Source organism: Myotis lucifugus, unplaced genomic scaffold (genome assembly GCF_000147115.1).
Source record: "Myotis lucifugus unplaced genomic scaffold, Myoluc2.0 scaffold_36, whole genome shotgun sequence".
NCBI classification, from domain to species: Eukaryota; Metazoa; Chordata; class Mammalia; order Chiroptera; family Vespertilionidae; genus Myotis; species Myotis lucifugus.
The window spans coordinates 5,766,683-5,783,407 of NW_005871084.1; the positions used below are offsets into that span (position 1 = coordinate 5,766,683).

The 16,725-nt window shown below is 46.3% G+C and overlaps 1 long non-coding RNA gene across 1 annotated transcript; it reads left to right on the top strand.

The window, feature by feature from the left end:
* The first annotated feature begins 5,755 nt into the window (after positions 1 to 5,755).
* Positions 5,756 to 16,257, top strand: LOC106696919. Its single transcript, XR_002828890.1, has 2 exons — positions 5,756 to 5,957; positions 11,869 to 16,257. It is a non-coding gene; the product is annotated as an uncharacterized LOC106696919 (long non-coding RNA).
* Positions 16,258 to 16,725: the final 468 nt, after the last annotated feature.

Here is a 16,725-nt window from a genome sequence, read left to right on the forward strand (position 1 = left end):
CTCAACTGAGGCAGCAGCAAATGGGACCATCAGGTGTCCTGTGGAGATCTCCCTCATTTCCTACCTTCTGGGCTGACATGGAAGACTGGGCACAGCTTGTGCTGGTGTTTTCCACAGCCCACCAGTTCAGTCGGTGCTTGCTTCTGTTTATTGTATCATTAAGTCACAGTAAGCACAACTACATGTAAGGTACTGTGGAGGTAAAGGACAAAACTTTGCCCTTTGGAGCTTAGAGTAAATAGGCATGTGGATGAAGAGACAACAGGAGCCTGTTAAGTGGCCAAAGAGGCAGAGCCATAGTAGTCTCCTTGCTCTTGCCTGGGAGCCTCCCAGGCATTTTCTGACAAAGAGTTTCTTTTCACTTCTCATCACAGTGGCATCTGATAATATATGTAAACTGTGAAGTGCTTACTACTTAAAGGTCCCCAAAGCCAAGGAATCTCCAGAGTGAATATGAGGCAGAAGGGCATCTCTGCCTGCTGAGAGAGGGGAAGGAAGAGGTTGGAGCAGAAGCTTTTAGAAGCTCTGAGAAGGTTTGCACCTTTGCTAGTAGACTCAGCCCCAATTGAAGAACCTAGAAGTTGTTTAGTGTCACATCAACCACGTGTGTCCACAGAATTGTAACTTTGAAGAGGGCACTAGGATCAGTCTGGGAGCCAGGACTCCCAACCTGTCTGAAGTCCATAGTCTGAAGTCTTCAATCCCCTGGTTTCTCTTGATTGCTTTTGTCACAGCACCACCTGCTGGTGAGGTTAGACTGTGGATGGAAATGGCCTTAATGCTTGTTCCTTCTTCATCCTCTAGGCTTCCAGAAGAAACATTTATGTTACTTATTTTCCTAGATACATGAAAGCAAATCCAGCACTATTAAGGAGGCAGAAAATTCTAATTAAACTATTGTTTTTGCACCTATGGAAGTCTGCTTTGTTAGGCGGGACAATGGATGACCACTGTTTCCTGTGATGCGCAGTTTTCCCATGGGAAATTGACATGCAGACATGTAAAGAGGTGTAACCGGCGTCATAGCATTGACCTGGGAGTCAGTATCCCCAACATTCATCCAAATTCCCCATGCCCCATGGTGAAAAATACATAAAAATCCGTAATGTGCTGGCACTGCCCAGTGAACATTTCCCATTTGGTCATGTGACTCCCATGCAGACACTCATAGGAGGCATTGTGAATTATCCCCAACCATCAGGAGATAGAATTCTTGTGAAGTGTGGGGGTTGTGGTATCTACCCTACCTCCCCAGTGATAAACCAGGTCATGCCTTGGAGGTAATCTGTGGATAACAAAGCCTTACTTAAGTGGAAGTATTTTTGTCATTGTTGTAAATGAAGCATTAAGGATGGCTAGAAAGAAAATAACTGGGAACACAACAAAAGTACCTTTTAAATTAAAAACTCTTAGAGAAATAGCTATTGAATTGTTATGAGAGAGAGAGAGAGATACAGTAATAGTAGAGAAAAAGGGTTTTTCTCATTTCTTGCCATTGAGTTTTATTTTTCAATTCAGCCCCAACATAGCTTTTGTGCAAATGGATCTCTGCAAACTTCGTTCTGTTTCACTATTGTCATTCATTTGAAAGATGACTTTAAAGTTTTTTTATTCCCCACCACCAAAATACCAAAGTTGCAACCAAGGCCTTCATTTGGAAAGCCCATTGCCTGATCACTAAATGAAAGGTCCTGAGGGTGACGGGGATGGGGAAGAACCCTCCATATTGTCCCCTGCCTTCTAGAAAACTAAGGTTGAACCCTTGACAGGAGGAGATGGGCAATGGATCCCCGAGACTGCCTTCCATCTTCTGGGCTGTGTCATAAAGTAGGAAATAATGCCGTTTCCCTGCCCTGAATTGAAGTGCCCAAAACAAGCACTACTTTTGTTGGGCTCCGGTTCATTAGTGCCTTCCTTTTATTCCAGACTAGAAACACAATGTTCTATCCTGTTCAAAGGGGGAACAGCAAAACACTTGGAGAATTTTCTCCCATCTGCTTATGACTATAACTCCTCCATTATCATACCTCTCTTTCTCTAAAGACGTGGCAGTAAAACATTTCAAACTGAAAATTCAAGTACTTTCTACTCATTATGATTTCTTAGGTCTTAGTCCAATGGACTTGTACTTTCCCCTAATTACTAATTTTATCTATTGAAAGCATTGAAATAGCAACTAAGGTAAATTTTCCAAATGTTGCACCTCCAGATGTTGACTTTTCTTGCGCTCACTTGGAGGTCATTTGCTTTTCTGAGTCTAAGAAAACTGTTCCACAATTAGCATATGGAGGTTCTTAAATCAGTAGAAATTGCCCTGCAAGCCAGGGATAGATCATGCACACGAAATATTTTGTTTTATGATCTATAATACATTTTAAGAACTACTTGAATATTCCTTTTCCTAGAACATGTCAGTGGGTTAAAAAGAACTCATTGGAATGTGTGTCACGTTCCTGCCTCCCTAAGCACAACCAGCCATACCTTTTCCTCAGGAGCAGTGACACTGAAACCACCATCTCTCACAGGTAAACCCATTAGGATGTTTTTTCCTAGAAACTTTATTAGGTATGTATTACAATGCTGCCTGCATTTCATTTGCATATAATTTTTATGTCAACATTCTATGACGACCCCACTCTTCAAACACTCTAGGATATTACTTGAATTGCATTGTATTGGGTTTTGTCCTATTCTTTCTCCATCACTCGAAGGGATGAGCTGGTGTGTGTCGGGAAAGAGGGCAACGGGCGGGAACAGTGAACCTACCAGTGTTACCGGAGCACGCTGCCTTTGCTGCCCCCTCAATCTAGTCTGAGCATCAGAGGGTGGAAATGACCTCGAGAGGTTACCGAGTGCCTGCTTCTAGATGGAATCCAAGCTGTGTCGCTCTGCTGAGTGGTTTTTTGTTTCTTCCTCCTGGAGCTCCAAAAATAGAGGCTCTTTGACTTCCTTCATAAACCGCCCAGCACCTGCATGAACAAGTTGAGTATCCACTCTGTGCAGAAGTGCTGGGGTGGGCAGAGTGCAGTGAGATGAATAAAAAAACATGACAGTCCACCATGGAGACACATATAACTAAGAATGCAGGGGGCTGGGGGAAGGCTCAGGGTGTAGACTTGCACCCAGTCTGAGATGGCCAATGGGCCAACCCCAAGTTCAGAATTCTCTAACTCCCAGCCCTGCGTGTGGTCATTGAGAATCAGTGTTGTGTGAAGTTCTTCCTGTCACCCAGTGGTCTTCAAATTGGTCTGTCTATGACTTCCTGAGGGACAACACTGGCTTCCCACCTCCCATGTTGACCACTCCCCGCTGCCTCCTGGACACCTCCCTCCCAGGACTCCTGCAAGCCTGACGCTGGCAGAACCTGTCATCTGTCACCAAGTCCTGTCATTTCTGCTTCCTGAACCTTCATAATGGAGGAGAGAGACAATGAATAAACATTTTTTAAATGAACATGATTATTTCAGAAAATAGAAGGAGGGTTATGGGATCAAGAGTGATATTTAAGGGGCCGAAAAGTCACCTTTATTACTTAAAGCTGACAGTGGAGAATGGTAAGTGGGCTTCCGATTATTGAACCCCATCATCAGCCAGACTCGCCCTGCAGCAAGCGCCTGAGGTAGACCTCCTTGCTCTGGAGCAGAGAGCACTCCCTGGAGGTGCAGCTGAAAATGGGTTTCTGAGAGAAAGGGGAGGTGCAAGGCTATGCAAGTGTATCTTTTCTCTCCCAGGAGGGGTTCCAGGGGCGGGTCCACAGCTGGAAGGAGGATCCTCCCGCTGCAAGCTTGGCCAGCTCACAGAGGTCTGTGTGGTGAGAGCTCAGTGACCCCCCCGACAAGAGGGTGTGAAATGATGCCACAGATGTAGACCAAGGCCAGCTGGCACAGGCTGGGGCAAGGCAGGTGCTTACTAAATGGCTTTTCATGTTTCCTCTCCCCTCTGAGTCCCCTAGCCCCTGAACACAGCTCCGTGGCTCTCACCATGACATCTGTGTCCTATTCATTCATTTGGGGGGTGAGAGGTGGGGCTGATTGTAATCATACAATAAATGCACCATAAATATCTACCCAACAATGTATGCAAACACCAATCCAGCCCGATTTCAAATATTTGGAAACCCTGTCTCCGTAAGTCCTCTCACACTTGTCAAACTTGGTGTCCAGGTTTTTTTATTCGGAGTTTATGACTGTGACAGAGGTTGGAGGAATTGTCTGTGCCTGAGGTAGGACTGACTAGGTGACTTTTGAGCAGCATATGGACTCCTGTGTTTAATGTACAGGTAGTCACTCTCCCCCAAGCTCCTGAGACTAAGGACTGTCAGCAGGGGTGGGAAGTGGTTCTTACTGGGTAAGATTATCATTGACACCGTCCAAGAGACTAACCACGGATTGGCCATGCCCTGTGTCAGTCATTGTCAGCTCATCCTATGAGGTGTGTGCATTCCCCACTTCCTGACCTGGACAAAGGAAAAAGGTTTTTAAGACAGGACTGAAATCAAGGCTTCCTCAGGGAGTCTTTTGACATGTGAATTCATTTATTTATTTCCTTCCCCTCTTTTCATTTTGCAGTGGTTTTCCCAGCGAGATTATGACAAGAAATTTAAGCCAGCCATGTGCTAACTGATGTGAAGTTCTCTCTGACAGAGTAATAAACAGAGCTATTCGTTTTCAAATGTCTCATATTCAACAAAATATCATTTTCCTCCCTGGAGTGATTAATAGGACTTGTTTTAATTCAGTTATTGGCAGTGGCTGAAAGACAGCATGGAGAACTATGGTGTCATATGTCTGCAGAGACGACCTTCCCTCTGTGTGCAAATTACCTTCCCTCACTGAGTCCTGCTGTTGGAACGCCATACAACATGGGAACAGGTAGGAGACTGAGTCATTTCCAGTTGTTTAGGTAGACTAAAAATTGGTTGCATATTCGCAATTTCCTATGCCTCAACTTAATAAATGTAGTTATTTGGAGCTGTGGAAAATGTCCTATTAAGCTAGCCCACCTTGTACTCCAGGATATGCTAATGACTGTGAATGACTTTGACTGTGATTAGGCACTTCATGTATCCCTCTTTCAAATCGTGTATGAGGCCCAGCCGGCATGGCTCAGTGGTTGAGCATTGACCTATGAACTAGGAGGTCACAGTTTGATTCCCAGTCAGGGCATATGCCTGGATGCGGTCTTGATCCTCAGTGTGAGGCGTGCAGGAGGCAGCTGATCAATGATTTCTTCTCATCATTGATATTTCTCTCTCTCTTCTTCTCTGAAATCAATAAAAATACATATTTTTAAAAAATTGGGTATGGGCCCCAGGACAGGCCATCATTTCATGGACTCCATGATCAATGAGTATCAAGTAAATGTGGGGGAGGAAGAGACTTTCCTCTACCTTCAAAGTGCCTTTGGCTGGTCTCATCATCATATCTGCAGGAGACTGATTGACAAGAGACTATAGCCAAATTCAGTTACACACGATGATAGCAGGTGTTTAGTAAATAAAAGTTTGCCCTGCCATAGAGTTAAGTCCAAAAAGGTTATCTCTGATGATTTTTATTATAGGTAAGACCCCTTATTCAAGTTCTTCTAGGTAGTTGTGTGGGGGTTGGGGGTGGTTTCTTTTGAGCCCATGAGGTCTCCATTGCCTTTAACTCAAAATCATCTGCATAGCACAAGGTACATCTTGGGTGACTCATTCTGAACCTCCCCAGAAATATCCAACAAGTGGAAAATGCGGTCCAGATAAGTAGCTGATTTATGCTTTTACTGAATCGGTGCCGTTGTCTCTGTTGTGGCCAGGCTCCGGGAGCTCGCTGCTTTCATCTCATTCTTCATGGAGCCAAAGACAAATTGGAACAGGCACCCTACAGGGGTTTTCTCTGCCAGGAGGACTCTTCTCAGCAAATGAAATGGACGTGTCCTGATGGAATGAATTTCCACAAAGACCTGCTGCAGGGAAGGTGAGTGGACAAAGCTGGCGCCACCACACAGAGCCTCACGTGGAGGCCCGTGCTGGCCCCTGCTGGCCGGGGAGGAGTGGAGAACGCTGTGGTCTCCCGGGGTCCTGTGTTCAGCCCATAGGCCACACCACAGGAGCCATAGGGTGTGGAAGGAGAACATCAGACTTCCCTTTACTTTTGTCTGCATTCTGAAAGTTCTAAGAGTTAGCATTTTTATGCGCACTGCTTTGGGTGAGTGTCAGACGAGGCCCTGAATGGTCACCTCTAGCAGTGAGTCCCTTAATCTTGACATTAGCATGGAGCTGAAGACTTATCATCCTGATTCACACAAGAAAAAGCTGAGGCTCAGAGGGTTCCAATGATCAGCCCAAGGTCACTGCCAGGAGTGTCAGAGCAGGGATTTGAGCCCAGATGGGTGGCTCCAGGTCCCTTATCACCCTTTATTAATCATTCTGTGATGACAATCTTCAAATCTTCACATGTGGAACACGTATGTAATGCATTAATTCACGCACCACAGGCACACACACACACACACACACACACACACACACACACACACTGCAGATCCCACCTTTGTTTTTCACTGAGGATAGAGGTTTGAGACCCTGGGACAGAGCCCTCCCTGAGAACAGGAGCAGGTCAATGCCAGCCCCCTGCCCCCCGAGGGTCCCTTGAGACCTAGGAATTAGTGACCCTGGGTAGGTTCCAGCTCTCATGCTTCCAGCACAGCCCCGTGGTAGTAGATAACCCCCCTGACTAATCCTCACTCAGACAGAGCTTGAGTTTAGGGTGAGTTGGCATCTAAGTGCCCGTGTCACCAGCACAGGGTGCTGCAGGGATTAAGTCAGCACTTCAGAGAGTTTGGGACCTTTTCATTCTAGATGGATGCAATTTGGGATTTTGTGGCTGTTGTTTTGGCATCTGTGGATCTAGCGCTGGTGACAGGATTGTGGCCTCACTGCCCCTGTGAAGTCCAGGGACGGGGAGGCTCCCAGGACCGCAAGTGTGTGGGGGTCAGTCTGTACCTGGGGAGGAGCCTGGGTGTCACAAGCAGACTACAGCGCCCTGCGGAGGCCTCCTGGCTGCAGAGAAAAGACCTGTCCAATACCATGCAATCTGTGGATAGGGAGCTGCTTTTCTTTACAGGAGTTAAATCTAACTCCGAGGTAAGGCTCCAGCACGAGCCATTTGGGGAAAGTCCTGGCATATTCCCTGACCTTCCATGGAGGGAACGGGGGATTGCAGCCAGACCTTCCAAGGTAGGGGACAGCTTTGCCAAAAAGTTGGGACCCACTTAGGTTATTACTCTTCTATAATCGGCTGATTGTTTAATCCTGAGAAAGATTTAAAATGGTGGTAAGAGGGAAGTATTCATCTTTAAGGGTGTGGGCCCACCCTTGTTTACACATTATTTTCTCATTTCAAGATTTTGATTTTTATTTAATTTTTTAGGTTTTTAAATTTTTATTTTTTAACCACAAGTAGACCTTACATTTATTTTTTAACAGTGGACTAATGAGAGTAAGATTGAATTATTCTATATAACACAGCTTTCTCATATCTTATAATATTAAATGTTAATACAACCTCCACCCACCTTCCACCCCCCTGTAATCAACACACTGTTGTCCATGTCTGTGAGTTCTCTCTCTTTTTTTCTTTTTTACTCAATCCCCCCACCCCAACCCCCACCAGAGCTGTCTGCCTGCTCTCTGTCTATGAATCTGTTCCTATTTTGCTTGGTAGTTCAGTTTGTTCATTAAATTCCACATAGATCAATGGAACAGAATAGAGAGCCCAGAAATAAATCCATGCCTTTATAATAAATTAATATTTGACAAAGGAAGCAAAACATACAATGGACTAAAGATAGTCTATTCAATAAATGATGTTGGGAAAATTGGACAGACATGTGCAAAAAAAATGAAACTAGACCACCTTCTTATACTGCACACAACAATGAACTCAAAATGGATTAAAGTCTTAAATGTTAGACTGGAAACCATAAAAATCCTAGAAGCAAACGTTGGCAGCAAAATCTCGGGCATTTCTCATAGCAATATTTTTTTCTGACATATTTCCTCAGGCAAGGAAAACAAAATAAAAAATAAACAAATGGGACTACATTGAACTAAAGCGTTTTTGCACAGCAAAGGAAACCATCAACAAAATGAAAAAACAACCCATTGAATGGGAGAACATATTTGCCAATGATCCATCAGATAAGGGGTTAATATCCAAAATTTATAAAGAACTTATAAAACTCAACACCAAACAAACAAACAACCCAGTTTAAAAAAAGGACAAAAGACCTGAATAGACAATTCTCCAAAGAGGACATATGGTGGCCAAAAGACATATGAAAAGATGCTCAACGTCACTAATCATCAGAGAAATGCAAATTAAAACCACAATGAGATACTACCTCTCACCTGTCAGAATGGCTATCATCAATAAATCAACAAACCACCAGTGTTGGTGAGGATGTGGAGTAAAGGGAATTATTTCAAGATTTTAAGTGGGCACCTCTCATTCGGTAAGCTCTCAAAGCAGAGACCTTGCCTTAGTGATATTGCATCTCAGGGGCTAGCCCTGAGCCTGGCACATGATAAGCTTCCAACCTATTTTTTAGATTATAGAATGCACCAACTTTGTAAGCACCACGATCCTGTTGGCTTTTTAATTGGTACCATTCTTACTTAGCGCTAGACATGATGACCATCTTCACAAAGGTGCTAGACCTGGAAGAAAGCCTCCTCTTGCTCCGGAAGCCACGACACATTCTAAAATACACTCAGTATTGTTTTTCTGACTATAAAATAATGCACACACAAAAGTTGGAAAACATAGAAACATTAATGAAGCAAAAAGATGACCCATGATCTCATTGACACATTAACAGTCCCTTCCAGTCTTTTTTCAAGCACCCTTTTTAATACATAATTGGGATTATGCTATATTCAATATCATTTTCCCCATTATGTTTTCAGCCTCTTTCCTGGTTACTAAAAATTCTTAGTAAACATTTTTAAAAGATGGTAATATTCTGTCAGGAGAGTGTACCACAATGTGATAAAAATAGATCAATAACGGTTGCCATTGGTATGGTTTCTAGCTGTTTGCTATTGCAAATAACACTGCAGTGAAATTCTTTGCTACCATTGATTACATAATTGCAAACATTAATTTAATCAATACATTGATTAAAATTTATGAACAGTTGGAGCAAGAGGTAGGGAGCTAAGCGATGGGGGAGGGTGTGGCCTTGGTTCCCAGAAGTAGAGCAGAAGCAGCCGGTGCCCTAGCTGGTTTGGCTCAGTGGACAGAGCGTCAACCTGTGGACTGAAGGGTCCTGGGTTTGATTTCAGTCAAGGGCACATGCCTGGGTTGTGGGCTCAATCCCCAGTGGGAAGTGTGCAGGAGGCAGACAATCAATGATTCTCTCTCATCATTGATGTTTCTAACTCTCTTTCCCTCTTCCTTCCTCTCTGAAATCAATATATATATTGATTTCACACAAAAGGAAGCAGCCGGTAACAATGGTGAAGGGTCGCTGGTGGGCCATGTTACCTGAGGGAGAGTGTCAGGGTCAAAGCCCAAAGCCTCAGCCACAACAGGGAAAAGTACCCTAAGTTGTTGTTTTGTTTCTTTCTGGAAAAAGAAAAGAAGTTCAGTAAAGAAAACATTCTAATAGCACTTTGGGCTGATTCTTAAACCGTTAAACATCTCAACTTTGAGAAAGGAAATGAAGATTTTATTTTTCCTCTCTGCAAAATATTCCTTTAAGTGGCTAGCAGTTGACAGCAGATTTCAACGGCATGTGTTTTGAATTCCTAGAGACTGAAATCCAGCACCTGTGAGTTCCTGGTCAGATTTTACATGTCAAGACTAGTTCCAGATGTGTGGTGCTTTGCAAACAAACCCAGGACACGTGACGTTCACCAGCCTGGCATATCTTGTCCCGCAAGGACTTCACAGGCTAGTGGAGGAGAAAGTCATTGAAAAAAGAATAGGAGCAGGAGTTCCGGTGCAGACAGCCCTGAGTTCAGATCCTGGCTCTGCCTCTGATCAGTGGGGTAACCTTGGCAATTTAATCGCCCAGTGCGTTAGTCACTTGGTCTGAAAAGGGGGATTCACAGTACACAGTCATAAGATTCAACAAGAGGATTTGGTGACGTCAGGCACTAGCTCGTGAGAAGGGCTTAACTTCAAGGGTCTCGAATGCACAGAAAAGGGCAGCACCCAGGTCAAGAGAAAAGACGACGTCACAGAGGGGTGCTTTCTGCAGTGGTCCTTAGGGGATGCTTGGCCCATGGAAAAGTGGGGTAACAGCCTCCCTGCCAGGGGAGCCGTTGCTTCACCCGTGTCATGTTGGAGCACCAGCAAGAAGTTCAAGTTCTCTGAGCTCTCGTACTCCCTGCTTCTGCTGCAGCGTTCTCTATTTGTCCATATCTCCTTAGATCAATTGTTCTCTTACCTCTTTGAAATTAATCTTCTAGAAATGCATCTTCTAGAAATCATGGATCATTAGAGCATAACCAGCTTTTAGATTTCAGAGAAGAAGGAAGAGAGAGAGAGAGAGAGAGAGAGAGAGAGAGAGAGAGAAAGAAACAACAATGATGAGAGAGAATCATTGATCGGCTGCCTCCTGCACACCCCACACTCCACACTGGGGATCGAACCCACAACCCGGGCATTTGCCCTGACTGGGAATCAAACCATGACCTCCTGGCTCACAGGTCCACGCTCAACCACTGAGCCATACCAGCCCAGTGTAACCAGCCTTTTCTATGCAAACAGAATGGTGTTGAATTTGGTATTGCTGTGTCAGTCCTCTGATATAAACAGGCACATTGTTGGTGGGTTTTAGTGTCTCTCATCTACTTTAAGTACCATCTCTACTGTGACAGCCTGCTGTCTGCTGTGTATCTATATGTAAGTATTTGTTATGTGTCACAAACTCATCCCATCCACAGCAGAACTTCTGGTTTCCTACCCGCATGAATCCTAATCTCTCAGTCTTTCTCATGACAAAATGTCACAAGAGACCCTCCAAATGCTTCAGCCAAAATGCCAGGAGTCATCCTTGATCCCTCTTCCCCTCACCACTCTACACAGCCAGTTCATCAGCTGTTCTGTCCCCTTCATCCTGAACACATGCCCCAACCATCACTTAGTCCATCTCCCCTCCTTGTCCAGGTGACCATTATCCTTCAGTTGGGCTTCTGGCGAGGTTCCACGGTGGTACCACCCATCAGCTTCCCATCAAAACCGTTATTTCAAAATGTAGAGGATCCCGCCAGGCTCCTGGGAGAAGTCTCCCGTGGGAGCTCCTTAGGGTACCTCCCCAGTTTGGTCTGACCCAAAGCCTCTCCACTCCCACCCACACGCACACCCTCTAGTTCAGACTTCTCAACCTCAGCACCAGTGACATTTTGGTCCAGAGAATTCTTTCTTACAGGCAGCTGTTCTCTACATTGTAGGACGTGTAGAGTCATCTCTAACCATACCCACTAGCTGCCACTAGCACCCTCCCACACCTGGGCAACAAACGTGTCTCCAGATATTGCCAAGTATCCCCCAGGGGAAACTCACCACTATTGAGACTCACTAGTCCCATCACACTGGCTTCCTTCCCACAGAGCAAGCCCCGTGCATCCTGATTTAGACCCATTGCAGCAGCTGTTGCCCCACCTAATGCGCTTTCTTAGGCGGTGTCTTGTCTGCCTCCATCTCTGTTCTGTCTCTGCTCAGACGTCACCTCCTCAGAAGGGTATTCTTGACCACCCAAGCTAAAGTGGCCCTTCAAAGTCCCAGGGACTACATCCCTGCAGTTTAATTTCTTCATGTCCTTTGTCAGTATCTGAAATGATCTGATTTATTTCTCTGTTCGCCATTCCCTCATTAGGTTTCAGCTTTATCAGAGTAGAAACCTGTCTGTCTTCATGAAGTGTCCCTGATATGACCAACAGGACCAGGCCTACAGCAGGCATGTGACAAAAGCAAGTGTCAAATGATACATAAATGACGTCCTGCTCCTTTACTGAGAGTTTTTTGAAGGTCAAGGAGCGGTGGCAGGAGAGAATTATAGTCACTTGGGATAATTCCAGGATGTGACTGAGAAAGTGTGTGGAGATGGTGTTTGGCAGCATCTTCCAGACTCAGCTTTCTCAGTGTGGGGAACTGAGTGCCGGGGTCCCAGGTGAGTGATCCCACAGATCCAGGCTTCTTGCTGAAGAGGCACCACAGAGTCTTCCTGGCTCTGACAGAGGTCACTTTGGGACAACCCCAGCAGAAGCATAGAAGGTCAAGGACAGTCAGGTCTCAGAGAGGTTATTGACTTAAAGGAAACCTTGACTGTTATGTCCGGGATAAGAAGCTACTCCAGGAAAGGGAAGGCGCCCCGCTGGGAGCCAAGGTGTGGGAGGAGGGGGCTGGCGCCCAACCCCATCCTCCTGACCACCCCTTGGTCACACAGGATGCATTTCCAGGGGCCTCCAGCCAACCTCTTGACTCTTCTCATTGCCAAGTACAGGGGCCAGTCTGTCTCTTCTGACCTTTCTGAAGCTGCTGATTCAGTGAATCACTTTCTATCCTCATTGTCTTCTTCGCTCTTGGCAGGCTTCCTTAAAGAAGAAACAAAACTCCTTTGAAAGATTAATATTGACCACAAAGGATACGTTTCTCCACTTTTTTTTTAACATTTCACTTTTCAATCTCAATTGATTCAACTGGTTGCGACTACAATACATTACAATTAAACATTAGAGGCAGGAGCTGGGGACCAAAGGCAATATTGATGGACTGTCTGTCGAATATTGAAGTTTTCAACATAAAAATGAATCACTTTATTATTTCCTATAGACATGCAACTGTTCAAAACAGCACACTCCTGGGTTGCAAAGGCGTCATTTAGCACAGGCCCATAGGACTTGAGCTAAGCATCCAGGAGTCTGAGCCTTTTGTACCCAGCGGGGAACTCAAGCAAGAGTCTGTGGTTCTCTCTCCAATGGCACCCGTGCACAAGGCTGGGAAATCAGGTGTCTGCCCTCATGGGAATATGCCATTTTATGGCTCTGTGGTAAGATAACGTTGAGGAATGCTCTGACTCCAGCTACCTTCCTACCTGGACAGATCTTGGTGACAATGCTCAAGAAATAAATCAGAAAAAGAATTAAAGAATTACTATTTGAGGGGAAGAGTCCACAGTACTCAACCAAAGGCTTATTAAACTGTCTCTCACACTCACACTTTTCTAGGGCTGCCATAGCAAAGTACCACCAACTGGCTTGAAACAGAAGTTGTTCTCTCATAGTTCTGGAGCCTACAAGTCTGAAATCAGATGTGGGCAGGGCCACACTCTCTGTGAAAACTGTAAGGGAGAATCCCTCCTGCCTCTTCCAGCTTCTGCGGCTCCTGGCAAGTCGTGGCATTCCTTGCAGCCACATCACTCCTCTCCCTGCCTCTGTTGTCACAGGGCACGATCCCTGTGTGTCTATGTCCGTGAGTCCAAATATCCCTCTTTTTATAAGGACACCTGCCCTATTGGATTTAGCGCCCATCTAATTCACTATGATCTCATCTTAATTACTTACCTCTGCAATGACCCCACTCCATGTAAGCTCACATTCTGAAGTACTGAGGGTGAGGACTTGAGCATATGGATTTGGTGGGCCATACATTAGGCAAGTCTATTGTGTAGCCGGGGTAGACAATCCTAGCTGTTGAAGGCCAAGAGGAGAAAACGGGGAGTTCTTTTTCCATCTCTGGGTGAGGAAGGGCCCAAGTTTCCTGTTTGACACTAAACTGAAAACCAGAGCACTCTCGACTCACTGAACAAGTTTCTGCAGGGTGGTTCACCTCTGGAAGTTCCTGTGGAGAGAGGATGTCCTGGCACGGCCACATGTCACTGAGCCAGCTGGCCTGTAGGCGAGGCCACGTCACTGGTGACCAGGTTGCTGGACTCAGAGTGTCTGTCAGAGCCACAGGCAGGAAGGATAGCAGCCCAGAGTGGCCCAGCCACGTCACCAGCAGGAGGACAGATTGGCCCCGGGGCAGGGTCCAGAGGTGCCCCTGGCAGGACATCACAGAGATGCCTTGGGTGGGCCCTTGGGGGTGATGTAGAGGTGAAGGCAGAGGATGGGGTGAGCAGTCTAACAGAAGCCTTTCTCCAAGCTCTGCCCTGTGGGAGGCTATCCCCCATGGACCCCCACGAAGAGAGATCCCCTATTCATCTCTTGCTCAGAGGTAAGAAGGTGGAGCATCCTGCCAGCACTCCTCAGTCCTAGGCCTGGCTCCTACTTCCAGAGCAAACATTCACCTCTCAGCCTCAGGGTGGGAAGATACTACGTCCCCTCCAAGGCTTTTACATCCCAGTGCCTCCAAGAAGCACCGAGGCCCCTCATCAAGGTCTCCTCGCCCGCCGGTTCCTTTCTGTCTGCACTCTTCTCTTCAGGCACGATTTTGTGTTCCCTTAAGTTATATGTCAGCTCTCTGCGAGGGCAGGGCCGGCCTGAATGTAGAGACCGGCAGCAGGAAGACGCCGGTGTGCTGATTCACGCTAGTTCCTCTCACCACGTTGGACATCCAGGATGCCTGACAGAGGTGCTAACATTTATGCAGCGCCCTGAGGTTCACCAAGGCCTGTCACACTTATCGTCCCACCTTGACTTGCCCCTTGGTAGCGCCAACGTCACCTGGGAGCCATGCCAGCTCTGAGGGCCTGTGACCTGAGCAGTCCTACGGGTCCCTGTGCTCAGGACTCTGTACTTAGAAGATCACCCACCATCTCAATGCTCTGCTCTTGTCAGCTCAGAATTCTTAATCATGTTTAAACAAGGGGCCTTGCATTTTCCTTTTGTACGGAGCCTTGTAAATTGGTAGCTGGTCCTGCCTGGGAACATCTTTAAAATGCAGAATCTCAGGCCCTGCTCTGCACCCTCTAAACCAGAACCTGCATTTTAACAAGATCCCCAATCGCTCCACATCCCGTGAGAGTGTGAGAAGCCCTCTCTGTAGCCCTTCGGAGTTGTTCGCCTAGAAGTTAGTACCAAAGATGTTATGAGGGGAGATAAAATATTTTGAAAAATGCATGTAGGACAATAACAATGTTGGCAACCTACAGATGCTTTGTTTAATAGTCTTGAACTTAGCATCTTGGAATAAGCAATACTGTCCCGTCGTTTCGGAAGGCTCACACCCAGCAGAGATCTTGTCAGGAATGCCAGCAGGGAGCAGGAACCCAGCCCTGCTCCAGCCCCATTCCTTCATTTGGGAATGGAGCCAAACATTCCTAGTCCACGTCCTGGCCAGGACAACAGGGGAATTCCTTGGCGGGGGGGTGTCCATCTGTGGGTTCTGTGGATACCACTCGCAGGCTTACTGGGGTGCTAATCCTTCTGGAGCTCGGGTAAGCTACGTGCCTATGCATTCTGGAAGTGACTGGGAACACCCACGTGGTCCCACCATGCTGAGGGGCACGGCTCTCCCACCAGGGGCTCTAACCAAGGGTGATGTCCTCAGTGACTGCTCATGGATCTTTGCAGGGAGGAAGGGCACACAGAGTCACAAAAAGCTCCAACCAGCACTCACCCAGCCGAGCATCACTGATGGAAGAGACATCTGTGGTCAGTATATTTTGGACTTGAGATCTCTGGGCGGAGATATCTCTTGGGGGAACAGTCCCACGGAAATTAAGGCAACGAATGAATGCCCCGGCTACAGGCACAACTGTGCCCTGCCACTTGCCATTCATCAGTGCAGAGCGACTCACCCCCTCATCTCAGATCTCCTCACTCCGCTGTGTCATGCCCTTGGACACTCACCCTGAACACCACCATCGTCTGGCCACGGAAATGAAGGAGCAACGATGCCCCTTTGGGATGGGTGCCCTCTCCACCCACCCACAGCAGGATTAGCACAGATTATCCCTCTTGGAATTCCCATAGAAAATGATAAATATTCCTGCAAAGGAACGCTAGTGCCTAAGAATAGGTACCAAAAAAGTTAACTCACTGAGATTCACTTTGTTTTAAACCTTAGAATTAAACCTTAAGTAGAATGCAGGTCGCTAGGGCCTGGAGGAGGGGAATGGGAAGTTAGTTTTTAGTGGTGACGGGGTTTCAGTTGGGGAAGATGCAAAAAGTTCTGGGGATGATGCTGATGGGTGCATAACAATGAGAATGTACTTAATGTCACTGAACTGGACACAAATGGTTAAAATGGTAAGTTTTATGTCAGTTGATCCCCTGTAGCTAACTTGTAGTGTGAGCCTTAAAAATAAACGAAGGAAAATAAATGGTGTGAAATATGTAAAAGTTCTCCTGAAAAATGATCAGGAGTAGTAAGACTTTTAAAAGTAACACATGCCCCTAGCCGGTTTGGCTCAGTGGATAGAGCGTCAGCCTGCGGACCAAAGGGTACCAGGTTTGATTCTGGTCAAGGGCACACACCTTGGTTTCAAGCTCCTTCCTGGCCCGGGCCCTGGTCAGGGCTTGTGCAGGAGGCAACCAATTGAAGTGTTTCTCTCACATCCATGTTTCGCTGTCTTTCTCTCTCTCTTCCACTCTCTCTAAAAATTAATGGAAAAATATCCTCGGGTGAGGATTAGCAACAACAAAAAAAGTAACAGCCCTAACCGGTTTGGCTCAGTGGATAGAGCATCGGCCTGCGGACTCAAGGGTCCCAGGTTCGATTCCGGTCAAGGGCATGTACCTTGGTTGCGGGCACATACCCAGTAGGGAGTGTGCAGGAGGCAGCTGATCGA